Source organism: Dendrobates tinctorius, unplaced genomic scaffold (assembly GCF_039654945.1).
Source record: "Dendrobates tinctorius isolate UK_male_01 unplaced genomic scaffold, ASM3965494v1 ptg000037l, whole genome shotgun sequence".
Lineage (NCBI taxonomy): Eukaryota > Metazoa > Chordata > Amphibia > Anura > Dendrobatidae > Dendrobates > Dendrobates tinctorius.
This window is the reverse complement of record NW_027361705.1, coordinates 21,656,971-21,673,363: the sequence shown is the minus strand read 5'-3', so window position 1 is coordinate 21,673,363 and position 16,393 is coordinate 21,656,971.

Sequence of the window (16,393 nt, the reverse complement as noted above, 5' to 3'; positions counted from 1 at the left end):
AGGTGTAGACATCAGGGGAGGAGGTAGTGGCTCACCGCCTGCTGGCCCCTGCACGGCTTGGCTACCCTGCAGATGTACTTGATTTTCGGAAGAAAGCTGCCACCTTTCCAGAAAACCAAATACTGTGCCATGATGATTTGGTGGTGTGCAAGAGTCAAGCACAATTTGTAGTGACCCTCTTGCACGCAGCCTGAACTCCCAGGGAATAGCCCGTAGGTACTGTGCCAGACTCCGGCCATAAGCCTCCTCCCCATCATCATGTGCTGCAGAAGATAAATAGTCCAGAACACCTCTGTCCACCTGCCTCCAGGTTCCTGTCGTGCTCCTTCTCTCCTGCGCCTGCCACGTCGGGGAATGGCTGGGGACTGAGGAGACGCATCCAGAGCCAAGGTGGGGCTGCTACTATTGCCCTGCTCTTCTGGGTTTACTTGCTGGCTGGATGCTTCTGGTGGTGGTGGTGATGGAGGATGGGTGCCCCTTGAAGGTGCTGAAGAAGGGCCAGCCCCTTCAGCACCATCTACCACAGGGTCAATTTGCACTTTGGAGTCGGATGCCATCTCCCGCTCTGTGATGTTTGACTTGGTGCTGGTGAAACAAAAATCCAACATTAAGGTTTGGACTAAAAAAAAAAAAAAAAAGAGTTGGATAGGCATGCAGCATGCACTTATGGTCGCAGATCCATAACTGGTGTGCAAGGAAGCAAGGAAGTTGAGGCGGTCATGATAGAGATACTTCCGCTTACTGGGTGCAGACACTCCACTCCTGGCGCGCAGCTGTCTCTCCTGCCTATATTGGTCCCTACAGCAGCGTCAACGTCTTGTCACATCAGTCACTGCAATAGACACCAAAAAAGGGAACATTTTTAAAATGGGGATATGTTGGAGAGTGTGAACACATTTTAACAATCCAAAAAAAACATTACTTAGGATTTTTGACCTATGGGCACAGAAGATATTATTAATCTTGCCCAAAAACCTGTATGAATTTCTTACATAATGTATGTCACAAAAATCTATAATATTAGCCCTTTGGTTAGGTTCACAATTTGCAAGAAAAGGGTGCAAGCTGGTCACATCAGTAAATTTAGGGTGCCAACATTTGCGGATATCACAGATTCATTTAAGGTCAATATGCCGACATTGCAATGGGGCCTACAGCTTTGCTTCATTTTGAAGTGGGAATGTGAAAACATTTTGGGCATACCATTTACAAGAGGAAGCGTTAGCAGTGGTTTTTTGGCAGACAATATGAAAAAAACTTTGCTGATTAATTGAACAATATTGTACTTACTACATTAATTTGCTCTTGGACCTCACGACATCTTTCACCATAATCATGGAATATCTGTGTGCAGATAATTCTCAACGCTACCTCCTTGCGTGCCCAGTCTCCATAGTGGGCATCTCTCTGATCCCATAGTTCTGACCTTTCCTGGACCAGAACTATGAGCATCTCCACGTTTATATGCAGGGCCATGCTGGAGGAGTTCGTGGAGGCGTTCTTCCTGGATTTTTTTTATGGGTGCCAGTGAAATTTGCATGACAAAGCTTCCTGACAATGCCTGATGCAATTTCCTGTCACCTGGAGAAGTCTTGCGTTTTTCTCGCAAGTCACACTTGTGGTCTGTGTGTAATCCGATTTTTTTCTCGCACCCATAGACTTGCATTGGCGAGTCTCGGTGACAATCGCAGCATGCTGCGATGTTCTCAGCCCATTTTAAACGGGCGAGAAAAAAATCGGATGCTGGGAGCTGCACCATAGATTAACATTGGGACGAGTGCAATGCGATTTTTTTATCGCATTGCACTCGTCCGATTTTCTCGCTAGTGTGACTCCGGCCTTAGGCTTAGGCTCCAATTTCACTTTCAGTACAGAATGGATCAGTCATAATAGGAACACTGTTCTCCAAACTTTACCAAAGCTGACCAACGTCAGGCCTCATGTGGCTCATGCTTCTGTGAGCAGTCTCCATGCCGTAAATGTGCACATTTAGGACGTCAGTTGGCAATTGCACAGGGAGTTGGTAGGTGGCACTCCCTTAGTAGACGATAGGAATATATGCTGGGTGCCAATTAATTTAGAGCAATCAATGAGCTCCCGTAGATCTGTAATAAATAGAAGGAACTGCAAGGAACATGGAGATGCTTAAAGGGGTTACCTAGGATTTTTCTTTTACAATGGGCCTAAAAACTAACAGGCAGGTAGTTGCTGAATATCTGCCTGCTGCCGATCTGTGTCGGCTCAGATAAGTCAGATCGCTCCAGCCGATGATTCTGTGGCTTCCGATGATGTCATGTCGACAGAGCAGCTGCCCCTCTTCAACTCTGCTTTGTAGATGGGGTGTGACTGGCGATGATATTCTGAATTGTGAGGGAGGTGAGGATACAGATTGACAACTGAGTCCCCGCTGCCTTACTGCGTGAAGCTGGGTGTCAATAAGCATGATGTGGCAATTATGCCCCGTTGACAGAGCAGCCAGGAAAAGGAAGAGTTGCTCTGTTGATGTGAAGCAGCTGAATCGCCAGCAGGAGCTGTCCGTGACCACTGTGAGAGAGAGTGGGGTAGAACAGGGAGGTAATTAAAAACAAAAAGTCAAATAAATCCACTTTAATTAGCTTTTTTCAGAATATATTTTGTCTATAAAAATACACCAGAGTCATTATAGAAAAAGGTAACTTTTCAGGACAATACCCTCCATCAAGCTAGTCTGTAATGTTAAATGCTCTCAAAATTAGAGTTCTGGTATATGGGGTGGACTTCCGCCATAGCAAAAAGGCAAACTAGGACCAAGTATTGTGTCAAGTGAACAGTGTATAGGGCATACACGGGAGATTTTTCAGGATTACAGTGCCAACATTCAAAAGATCTCTAAAACTATATACTGTAGATTAAAGGCTAGCTAATATTTGTGGTAGTCAAGGAAGGCAAAAAGTGTAACTATAATGTCCTCTCTCATGATACAGAAGTTTTTGGAAAATCTAGATGAGTTAATTACTGAATGTTACTGTTAGTCTGGGGTGGCTAAGGGTAATGCTAAATATTTCTCATCATTAAAGTTAAATGATAATGTCCCTAAAGGTTTAGGAGTTAGTATATGATTTGTGGTCTAATGGTGTTTAGTTCATTGTGACTGACCTCAGTCATGCTGTCTCCCGCAGATTATGTGCAGTTTCTTGTCCTACATTGATCATAGTGATAAAGAAGGCTGTGTACCATTCAACAGCCACGCGCACGTCTATGATGTAATACAGCAATTCATTATGTATTAAAGGGAATCTGTCACCCCATTTTTGCCCTATAAGCTGCGGTCACCGCGATCAGGGGCTTAGCTACAGCATTCTGCAATGTTGTAGATAAGCCCCCGATGTAACCTGAAAGATAAGAAAAACAAGTTAGATTATACTTACCTGGGGGGGGTCCGGTCCGGTCCGATGGGTGTCGCGGTACGGTCTGGCGCCTCCGGTCTAGCGATGCCGTCCTCCTTCTTACTTCTACCGCAGCTTTGGCGCAGGCGTACTTTATCTGCCCTGTTGAGAGCAGAGTAAAGTACTGCAGTGCGCAGGCGCCGGACCTCTCTGACCTTTCCCTGCGCCTGCGCACTGCAATACTTTACTCTGCCCTCAACAGGGCAGATAAAGTATGCCTGCGCCGGAGCCGCGGCAGAAGTAAGAAGGAGGACGGCATTGCTAGAAGATGGGAGGCGCAGGACTGCACCGCGACACCCTCCGCACCACGCCCCCTGGTAAATTTAATCTAACTCGTTTTTCTTATCTTTCAGGTTACATCGGGGGCTTATCTACAGCATTACAGAATGCTGTACATAAGCCCCTGATGGCGGTGCCGGCAGCTGATAGGGCTAAAAATAGGTGACAGATTCCCTTTAAAAGGAAACCTAGCTTTCTGGCTTGAAAATTCCCTTTTCAAACGTATTTGTCATAGTTGTCAGTGACCCTAGACTTGCAGTGTGTGTGTGTGTAAGCGGTGTGTGCAGGTGCGCAACGTGTGTGTATGTAACCGGTGTATGCAGGTGTGCAACGGGTATGTGTGTGTGTATGCAACCATTGCGTGCAGGTGCGCAATGTCTGTGTGTGTGTGTTTAAACTGTGTGTGCAGGTGCGCAATGTGTTAACTGTTGTGTGCAGGTGTGCAACGTCTGTGTGTGTGTAACCGATGTGTGCAGGTGTGCAATCTCTGTGTGTGTGTAACTGGTGTGTGCAGGTGCGCAACGTGTGTGTGTAACCGGTGTGTGCAGGTGCGCAACGTGTGTGTGTAACTGGTGTGTGCAGACGTGCAATGTCTGTGTGTGCAGACTGAATGTAGATGTATCATCGTTTGCATAATGTGCAATCACAATATTTCTTCTTTTTATAATCCCTTTTGTCTTGTTATACAAATTGGGTGTCCAGAATGTATCCAACTAATGTACATAGGACAGCTACTGCATAGAACTCAGGGGCTGAGTGAACACAACATGAAGACTTTGCCTTGGGCGCTAAATGTACCTTTCCCACCACTGCCTACACACCTTAAAAACTACTCAAACTCCACAACCGTGAGCTCCAAGTGTCCAGCCCATACAAATCACGTGTTGGAGTCGTGGCATGATGCCATCACCTCGCTACTCGAAATCTGTACTTGAGACCACAGCACAGCCCTGGCGCCTGAGTTGTTTGTTATGTTCTTTCCTGGCAAAAAGAATCAACTTTTTCTCTGGTGTCAATTTAGGGTTATTGAAAGCAACACTAGATGCTGCAGTGCTGATTTCGTAAGTGACATATGGACATGTGCAAAAGAAAGTTGATTCCTCTTCAGAAAGCAGAAAAAAAAAATTTGCTTGCACCAGTCTTACAGATTTCAAGCTGCACAAGGATGGCATAGGGGTAATTAGCATTAGAAATGACAAATTTCCTGAATCAAACAGTAAAATGGAGCACAAATTAGTTTCCACACTATATAATCGTCCCCATATTAGCTGCCACACTATATAATGGCCCCCACACTATATAATGGCCCCAACATTAGCCGCCACACTATATAATGGCCCACACATTAGCCGCCACACTATATAATGGCCCCAAGATTAGCCGCCACACTATATAATGGCCCCCACATTAGCCGCCACACTATATAATGGCCTCCACATTAGCCGCCACACTATATAATGGCCTCCACATTAGCCGCCACACTATATAATGGCCCCCACATTAGCCGCCACACTATACGATGGCCCCCATATTAGCCGCCACACTATACAATGGCCCCAACATTAGCCGCCACACTATATAATGGCCCCAACATTAGCCGCCACACTATACGATGGCCCCCACATTAGCCGCCACACTATACAATGGCCCCAACATTAGCCGCCACACTATATAATGGCCCCAACATTAGCCGCCACACTATATAATGGCCCCCACATTAGCCGCCACACTATATAATGGCCCCCACATTAGCCGCCACACTATATAATGGCCCCCACATTAGCCGCCACACTATATAATGGCCCCCACATAAGCCGCCACACTATATAATGGCCCCCACATTAGCCCCCACACTATATAATGGCCCCAAGATTAGCCGCCACACTATACAATGGCCCCCACATTAGCCGCCACACTATACAATGGCCCCCATATTAGCCGCCACACTATACAATGGCCCCCACATTAGCCGCCACACTATATAATGGCCCCAAGATTAGCCGCCACACTATATAATGGCCCCCACATTAGCCGCCACACTATATAATGGCCCCCACATTAGCCGCCACACTATATAATGGCCCCCACATTAGCCGCCACACTGTATAATGGCCCCCACATTAGCCGCCACACTATATAATGGTCCCCACATTAGCCGCCACACTATATAATGGCCCCCACATTAGCCCCCACACTATATAATGGCCCCAAGATTAGCCGCCACACTATACAATGGCCCCCACATTAGCCGCCACACTATACAATGGCCCCCATATTAGCCGCCACACTATACAATGGCCCCCACATTAGCCGCCACACTATATAATGGCCCCAACATTAGCCGCCACACTATATAATGGCCCCCACATTAGCCGCCACACTATATAATGGCCCCCACATTAGCCGCCACATCCCCACATTAGCTGCCACACTATATAATGGCCCCCACATTAGCCGCCATACTGTATAATGGCCCCCACATTAGCCGCCACATCCCCACATTAGCTGCCACACTATATAATGGCCTCCACATTAGCCGCCACACTGTATAATGGCCCCCACATTAGCTGCCACACTATATAATGGTCCCCACATTTTCTGCCACACTATACAATGGCCCCAACATTAGCTGCCACACTATATAATGGCCCCAACATTAGCTGTCACACTATATAATGGTCCCAACATTAGCCGCCACACTATATAATGGCCCCCACAAAATTTTGCGTTTCCGTGCGGTCGCTGCACACATCAAATTGCCGCATGCAGACGCTTCCGCATACGACGCATATCCCTGCGTACCCAATGTTAAAGATAGGTACACAGGGAAACGCAGGATGCATGCGTCAGTAGGCGGAGCATGGGCGAAACTTCACGGAGGAAGAAAGGAGGAAGTGGGCAGCCATCCGCAGCCCTCCTGAACGCAAGTGTGAATCCCGCCTTAGCAGTGAGGCAATTACTGTAAGTTTTAAAAGTCCTCTTGCATGGTCTGGACACACCCAATGGAAAGTGCACTATTTAGCTATTGGCACCAGAGTTTATAAAGGGCAGTTTTTCAAAGGACTGAAAAGGATGGAAAGGTATTTTCAGTGCAGTAAGGGTCATGTGGACAAGTTAGAAGGGTTAAATGTGCCCATTAAACCTTTATGGCCGACATATATACATACTGCATGTTTGACTAATGCTAAATACCAAGTCCAACAGAACTAACTGCATTTTCTATAGGAGCTTTTATAGCTGCCAGGGGTTAGTCATGAAAATTACCTGCTGTTTCTTGGTCTTAGTTCCCACGGTTGTTTTTAAGTCTGTCATCCAGGCTTAATCACGGCTTTACTCATGTCTGCTAATGAGGCAGCAAGCTTAAAATACGTCATTGCTGTCATTTGATTATATCAATGCACATAAATGTAACTATTTCTTCTCTGTAGAACTTCACATCAGTCTGTGATGACCACCTAAAATTACACTTAAAAATACAATAAGGTGTGGTGTTACTATACACCACCCATAGTTAAAGGGGTTTTCTGGGACAACTGTTTCCCTAATGGGCTGAGATCTTACAGATAGGTAGTTAATTACTACCTGTCTGTTCTGCCAACTCCAGGTCACAGCGATCACTGACCGCAATTCTACAGCTTCAAGTCAACAGAGCAGCTCTTCCTCTTCTGGACTGCTGTCGATGGGGCGTGTCTGCCGATGTCATGCTGATTGACAGCCGGCTCTGCACAGTTGTACAGTGGGAAGCCGACTGTCAATAAGTATGACATCAGCAGTCAAACCACAACAGCAGAGCGTAAGAGAAGCAGCTGCTCTGTTGGCGTGACATCACTGTAAGTCACAGAATCGGTGGCAGGAGTGATCAGTGACTGTACTTTGCAGGCAGAGATCAAAGACAGGCACAACAGGCAGGTAGTTAGCAACTACGTGTCTATAGGATCTTAGGCCCATAAGAAACAAATTAAATGGTCCCCGATAACCCTTTGAAGGGTAGTTAATGTAATATCTCACTGTTTTATGATTGGATGCATGTTGAGTTACAGAACATACTAATTGGAGAGAAATCTTGGCCTAACCCCAGGGTGCTGTAGGGTTCTTCTCGTACATTTAATAACCAAGACCAGAGTCTGGAGGCAACCAAGACCAATGACTGATGGGTCGCCCTTCCAGGGCTGTGGGGTACTCGGTACCGGGCCGGTGTCAGCGCGATGTGTCACAGCAGCAGTGAACCGTTCCGTGGCCCTGGGCACCCAAGTAATGAGTGGAGAATTGTATAGTGGTTTGTAGTAAATGGAATAGTTCGTGACGCCACCTGAGGTGTTTGGCAAGTGGGATGTTAAGCCGACGCTGCATGCAGATCCTCTGGGACTGGTGGTGTGTTGCAGCAAAGATGTAAAAGCTCCCCACAGGTGAAGCTGTAGTCCCAGGGCAGTGTTGGTGTAGTTGGCACGGGGATGTAGCAGTGCCGGAAAAGTTGTAAGCAGACAAAGACACAGCGGGGTGCAATTTCAGTACCTTTACTTGATAAATGCAGTCCAGGGTCCTGATTACAGATGGTACCAGAGCAGGCTAGCCTGGAAGCGCTTATTTGAATGAAGTACTTCCAGTACTGTGTTACACTGGAGTTCCTCCTGACAGATGTTCCCAAGAACCTTACTTGCACGGCAAACAACTGTAGCCCGTCTCGGGGACTCCTCTCTCCTGAGTCCCGGCTCACTATCCAAGCTGCTGTTGTGCCCTCAAGTCTTAGATGGGAGTAGGGCATTTACAGCCTCCTACTCCTCTGATGTCTGTTGCAGGACCGTTAGTATCCTTACAACCGTGTAGACCAGGCTCCAGTTCATGCGCTCTCACTGGAGATGAGCCTTTCCTCTCTGCTCAATCTCCGCGCTTCTTCCCCACGTCTGCACACATGGCCCTCCTCACACTAACTGATCACTCCTCTCTCTTGGCCCTCAGAGAGCACTCCTTCCCTCCATCCCGGTTCAGAGTCCCCCCTGCTGGCCTGGAGTGGAACTGTGTTGTATGCATAGGTTAACTGCTGGAGAGACCCTTTACTGCCTCCAAGCCTGGCATTACCCTCCTTGGAGGAAGGCAAAGCCACTGTGGCGGCCATACTCCTGGGGGCGCCACACTGACAGGAAGCAGTGGAGAAGTAGTCGTAGAGCGAAAGGTGCTTCAATCCCTTCACTGGCTCCCAATTTCCCAGCGAATCCAGTTTAAACTACTCACACTGACCTACAAAGCCATCCATAACCTTTCTCCTCCATATATTTCCAAACTAATCTCTCAATATCTTCCCTCACGTAATCTCCGGTCCTCCCAAGACCTCCTTCTCTCCTCCACTCTTATTCGCTCCTCACCCAATCGCCTCCAAGACTTCTTCCGAATATCCCCCATCCTCTGGAATTCTGTGCCCCAACATCTCCGGTTATTCACCACATTTGGATCCTTCAAATGGAACCTGAATACCCATCTCTTCAAAAAGCTTACAACCTGTGTTCTGCCCATTTATGTGCAGCAAGTATTTTCACAAGTATTGTACCAGTTATGACCATGAGATGTCATTAGTTCCCCTCTTTTTCTGTTTCTGGATTTAGAGGCCTTTCCCCTTAACATCTTGTTCTGATTAAAACCGCCCCTTCAGTTTCCCCTGGGCCAGAGAACTTGTAACCATTTTCTCCCCGGATCTCTGAGTTATATACACACACACACACACACACACACACACACACACACACGTGTTCCTGCTCCCTGCATATCACTGCCTCTGTCAAGCGGATTCCGGTGAGGGTTTAATACAAATATGCGTTTGTGCAATGTATACAGTTGTGGCCAAAAGTATTGACACCCCTGCAATTCTGTCAGATAATACTCAGTTTCTTCCTGAAAATGATTGCAAACACAAATTCTTTGGTATTATTATCTTCATTAAATTTGTCTTAAATGAAAAAACACAAAAAGAATTGTCCTAAAGCCAAATTGGACATAATTCCACACCAAACATAAAAAAGAGGGTGGACAAAAGTATTGGCACTGTTCGAAAAATCATGTGATGCTTCTCTAATTTGTGTAATTATCAGCACCTGTAACTTACCTGTGGCACCTAACAGGTGTTGGCAATAACAAAATCACACTTGCAGCCAGTTGACATGGATTAAAGTTGACTCAACCTCTGTCCTGTGTCCTTGTGTGTACCACATTGAGCATGGAGAAAAGAAAGAAGACCAAAGAACTGTCTGAGGACTTGAGAAACCAAATTGTGAGGAAGCATGAGCAATCTCAAGGCTACAAGTCCATCTCCAAAGATCTGAATTTTCCTGTGTCTACAGTGCGCAGTGTCATCGAGAAGTTTAAAGCCCATGGCACTGTGGCTGACCTCCCTAGATGTGGACGGAAAAGAAAAATAGACAAGAGATTTCAACGCAAGATTGTGCAGATGTTGGATAAAGAACCTCGACTAACATCCAAGCAAGTTCAAGCTGCCCTGCAGTCCGAGGGTACAACAGTGTCAACCCGTACTATCCGTCGGTGTCTGAATGAAAAGGGACTGTATGGTAGGAGACCCAGAAAGACCCCACTTCTTACCCCAAGACATAAAAAAGCCAGGCTGGAGTTTGCCAAAACTTACCTGAAAAAGCCTAAAACGTTTTGGAAGAATGTTCTCTGGTCAGATGAGACAAAAGTAGAGCTTTTTGGGCAAATGCATCAACATAGAGTTTACAGGAGAAAAAAAGAGGCAAAGAAAAGAACACGGTCCCTACAGTCAAACATGGTGGAGGTTCCCTGATGTTTTGGGGTTGCTTTGCTGCCTCTGGCACTGGACTGCTTGACCGTGTGCATGGCATTATGAAGTCTGAAGACTACCAACAAATTTTGCAGCATAATGTAGGGCCCAGTGTGAGAAAGCTGGGTCTCCCTCAGAGGTCATGGATCTTCCAGCAGGACAATGACCCAAAACACACTTCAAAAAGCACTAGAAAATGGTTTGCGAGAAAGCACTGGAGACTTCTAAGGTGGCCAGCAATGAGTCCAGACCTGAATCCCATAGAACACCTGTGGAGAGATCTAAAAATGGCAGATTAGAGAAGGCACCCTTCTAATATCAGGGACCTGGAGCAGTTTGCCAAAGAAGAATGGTCTAAAATTCCAGCAGAGCATTGTAAAAAACTCATTGATGGTTACCGGAAGTGGTTGGTCGCAGATATTTTGGCTAAAGGTTGTGCAACCAAGTATTAGGCTGAGGGTGCCAATACTTTTGTCTGGCCCATTTTTGGAGTTTTCTGTGAAATGATCAACGTTTTGCTTTTTGCTTCATTCTCTTTTGTGTTTTTTCATTTTAGACAAATTAAATGAAGATAATAATACCAAAGAATTTGTGTTTGCAATCATTTTCAGGAAGAAACTGAGTATTATCTGACAGAATTGCAGGGGTGTCAATACTTTTGGCCACAACTGTATGTGCTGGCTAGCCATCATGCAGCCACCGTTCAGTGTCTTATGAGAAAGGTGTATTGTGCAATATATTTTCCAGCTAGTTGTAATGCTCTTTGCACTGCATGTTAGATAGATGCACCTCTGTTTAGGGTAGTGCAATGCTGCAGCCTAAGTTTGCTTAGATATCCTTCTTAACTGCATTATGTGTTGTATTGCACAACCTCTGTAATACTCCTGTTACTGATGTAATAGCACCCTGTATTATTGCTGTTGCTCTGTTATCTGCCAGTACTGATATACTGTACAGCCTATTTCTTTGTAGATTTTACCCGATCTCATCCACTATATCATCCACCATTGTTGTTCTCTGTTACTAAGTTCATCACCATCTCAATAAACATAGACTTAAGCACCCATGCAGTCTTTTTACTGGGAGTGGATGAAGGGTTTAGCCTTCTGCTAGAATCCACACAGCGTCATACGTGGAAGAAGGCAGAACAACCTGTAATGACCACACGGCTACCTCAACACCATCGGAGCTACTGCAACCCCTGACCTATGGTCTCCTTTCCCATAATCCTGTAGAATGTAAGCCCTCAAGAGCACGGTCCTCTTCACTCTGTACCAGTCTGTCATTGTTAGTTTTGTTTACTGTAAGTGATATTTGTATTCTGATGTAACCCCGTCTCATGTACAGCACCATGTAATCAATGGTGCTATATTAATAAATAATAATGGGTGGTGTGAACAGGGCCTTACTGACCTGTTCATTTTCTGTGCATGTGTCATGTGTTCTGAATCTATTGATTTCTTGCTTATGCACGCTTTGGGAGAAACCCGCCTCTCTCTTTTGGGACATGCACATAAAAAGCCATTTTGCCCAGCAAGCCCATACCGGGCAGCACCTTTCAGAACCCTGCTCATGAAGGTATTGTTCACATGATCAGGTTTTAAATATAACAGATAGGACTGCTCCGAGAAGTGTATACCGTGACGTGGTGGAGTGGCTTAGCGTACGTTTTTTTTTTTGCAAAAAAAGTCTCAACTAAATACCCTGGTTTAGTTAACATCTTTTACTAGCACTTGCTGCTTACTGTTACATATATTTTACAACAGAGTATTTATGCACATTTGTCATACTGTGTGTTTTCTCTGTGTCTTAGTTCTTGGGTGGTGTGAACAGGGTCTTACTGACCAGTTCATTTTTTGTGCATTTGTCATGTGTTTTGAATCTAATAAATAATAATGTATAAATACTACAAATACAGTAACCCGAATGTTCCCCAATTTTGATTAAAAGTGTACTGGTCTTCCAAGTGCAATAGCACTTTCACTCCAGTGCCAGAAAAGGAGCAAGATGGTCACCAGTGTACTGTGATGGAACATGGATAAGCAGTAAATTTAGGCTAATTTGACAGATATTCCAGAATGTTTGATGCAAGAGTTTTTCTTTATCTTCATTTTTCTCCTATCATGTAGGCACCTAAACACAGGATGCATTGATCTTACCATTTCAAAATGACTTGCTCTGTGTTATTTCACCATTTTTATGCAATACTTTCAAAGATCCAAACTACTGTTCTTGCCTAACGTACTGGCTGTTAAAGATGATGCTGCAAAGCCGCTACAAAACTTTGTACCTCTATGACGTCTGCATAGAATACAGAGAGACTTGAGGGAGTTGTCTCATGGAGGTTCCAATTTTCTACACAGTGATCAATCACAACATTGTGCAAGTCCCTTTTGTGCTACAAAAACAGCTCTAACTCTTTAATGATTAGACTGCAAGACCATTAACGGTTTCCTGTCTATCTAGCACCAAGAGGTTAGCAGCAGATTCGTGAAGTCTTGTACGTTGCAAGATGAGGTCTCCAAAATTGTGACTTGTTTTTTCCAGCAGATTCCACATACAGTATGTTCAATTGGATTGAGATCGAAGGAATTTGGAGGCCAAGTTCTATCTTGAACTTTTTGCTGTGTTCCTTAAACAATTCCTGATTTATTTACCCATTTTTTCAAGAAGGTGCAAGGTGCATTTAGAGCACATTGTCCTGACGAAAGAGGCCACTGGCATACATGAATACCGTTGTCATGAATGGTTATATTTTGTCTGCAGCAAGATTGAGATCAGATGTGCGTGTTAAAGTAACTTGCATATAAGTGCTAGGACTTGCTCAAGGAGCCAATACAAGTGATTTCCAAAGTGGACATGGCTCCGCATAGGCACTCCATGTCTGGTGGCTTTGGAGCAGATAAGCTTTGTTCTCCACATGAATGACAGAGCCTTGAGCGCAGATGACCCTGTCACCAATTTTCTTCCTTAGACCACTTTTGGCAGGTACCAAGCACTGCATACTGGGAACACCCCACAAAATGTGAGATTTGGAGATGCTCTGCCCCTTATTATGGAGATATTTTGATTGATTCATATCAACCCTTGTCAACTGTATAAGATAACCACTGTTATGTACTTAATCTGCAAGTGGTTTTAGTAGGAGGCTCTTGCTCTGATGGACTCAACTGATCAACCACAGTTTAAGCCCTCCATACAAATTAAATGGTTTGACCAATCATTCGCCCAATATCCGTCTTGGCCAGCTCTCCTATTCACTGGTGCTAATGCATTCCCTATGAGAAAGCCACTGGCAGACATTTCTGGCAGTGTGAAAGGCCCAGGAGAACTAAAGGGTTGGCAGTCTGAATCATACGATAAATCCCCCCCACAAAAAAATGTCATTGGCCCCCAAACATATTAAACTGCTTGCGGAACCAGTTGATACTGGCAGATTCCTACTGATACCATTTCATAACTGGAGATTTCTAAAGCTGTAGCCCTAGTACAAGATGATCTGTAAAGACTACCTATATAGCAAATGATGGGTTGTCCAGCCACAGTCTACAAGTCTGCAGTCACTATGTGACTCCAGACTTGTGAATCCTCACACCGCGCGTCGTGCTTGAGGATGCCATTGTGGCGGGCGGTCATGTGACTGCAAGCATGTGATTTGCATACTTCCGGCCACATTCCGCCTAGACTGTGCATGGTCTTGCTCAATACACTCACTTAAGGGCCCGTTACACTAAGCGATATCGCTAACAATATCGCTATAACGTCACTAGTTTTGTGACGCAGCAGCGATATTGCTAGTGATATCGCTATGTGTGATACTTACCTCCGACCGCTCCCCCGCTGTTTATCGCTGATCGCGCGAGAACGTCCTGGGCCGTTTCTCGTCGGCCACTGCCTGCTAGGCTTCCTGCTGTGGCGACGAGCGACACGTGGACGCGGGCGGGAAGACATCAGGATCTCCTCGTCTGACAGGTAAGTAGCGACCTCAGACCGCTGCTATGTTGCTGGTGAGATCTGCCTGTTTGGCAGCTCACTAGAGACCACTTAGAGATGCACCAGCGATCCTGACCGCGTCATATCGTGGTCGGGATCACTGGTGCATTGCTAAGTGTAACGGCACCCTTAGAGTGAGGCCGATCACGTCTAGTTGGCATGTTGCCACATGTATGCAAATCACATACTTGAGGTCACACGCCCAATGATCCTGGTGAATCTTCACAGACCCTTCATCAAGTACTCACGCCTTGATCAGAATCATTATACAGCCCACTATAGAGTAATACATTGATAAAGGAAATGGAATTTGTAAAAATATATATTAAATATTCATTTAAATGCAAATATGTGAATTTGAGAGTCGACACTTACGTACATCTTTAGTATCTTGAAACTTAAACTGTTTCTCCCGCATTGCTCGTTTCTAAGCTAGTAGATTCCTTATTTCATCAATTGTTTTTTAGCACGCCTTTCTTAGTACTTAAAATTCCTTCCGTATTTTCTGCATAAGCAATGACATTGTCCACTTGTGCCCACAACGTGCTTCTTGAAAATTCTTAAACAATCGGATTTCTTTTTCTATTGATATTCTATGAATATGAATTCCACTGCAAGATTTCCAATCATAATAACCTATTGTAACTGCTAGTAGATCATCCACAGAGGGCACTTATTATACCGATACGACATAACAATCCAAATTTCTGTTAAACAGCAGCTTTATCTCTCTGATCATAACATGTATTTGTGCCATAGCTGTAGGTTGCCATCTGCTTGTTTTATCCGAGATGCAACGTTTTAGAATATCTTGTCCAGTTTTCGGATTAATTGCAATAATTTTGGCAAACAGTCTCTAAAAGATGCAGATACCATGATATTGTTGGGTTTCCTTTCTATTAAGCATGTTAATCTGCTTAGAAAATGAGCCATTTCTAATATTAAGGCTACAGTTCCTTGCAGAAGTATTAAGCCCCTTGGAAATTTTTGTGTTTTGCTACCTCACAATCTGGATTTTCACTTTTTTTGAGGGTTTGCATTAATTCATGTAAAGAACATGCCTACAACTGTGAACATTCATTTTTTTCTTTACTGTGAAGCAAACAACAAATAGGACAAAATAACATAACTGAAAACTTCAGTGTGCATAACTATTCACCCCCCTAAAGTCAGTACTTTGTAGAGCCTCCATTTGGGGCAATTACAGCTGCAAGTCGCTTTGGATAAGCCTCTATGAGCTTTCCACATCTTGCCACTGAATCCAAACAACCCTCAGGATAGGGAAAAAAACAACGCCGCGCACGATCTAAGTGCAGTAGAAACTAGGTGCAAACTGCACCATTATATAATTGCACTCACCTAGTCAAAGGCACAAATGAAGCATTGAAAGGGGATCCGACAAAATTGCAAAGGGAATGGTCTGCAGCTCGGCCGACTGGTCACACAGAAAAGGCCCTCAGACATCCGTGGTAAAACGATAGCAAGGAAAATCCCAGTTTGTAGTCGGCGCTCCCGTATAGAGATTCTCATAGATGTTATATATAAATATCTGCTTTATTGAGGTAATAAAAAATTACAATCAACTTCTTAAAGGACCAAATAGGGCGGAGTACTGGAGGAGCTCTAAAGCCCCACACAGATAAATGAAAAGACCACCATATACCAAAGGGACAAATCCTCCCAGGGACATGTTCTCATTAATGCACTAATATTGCTTGTACCTGTATATACACAATGTATATGGAACTACCATATAAAGTACAATAAAAAAAAATAAAAATTTTAAAACTCTTCCAAAAAAATGTTCTAAATTTTTTTTCCACCTTTAACCCCTTTCTGACATGAGACATACTATCCTGTCCATGGTACCTGGGCCCCTATGGCCGGGGATGGCATAGTACGTCTCAGTGAT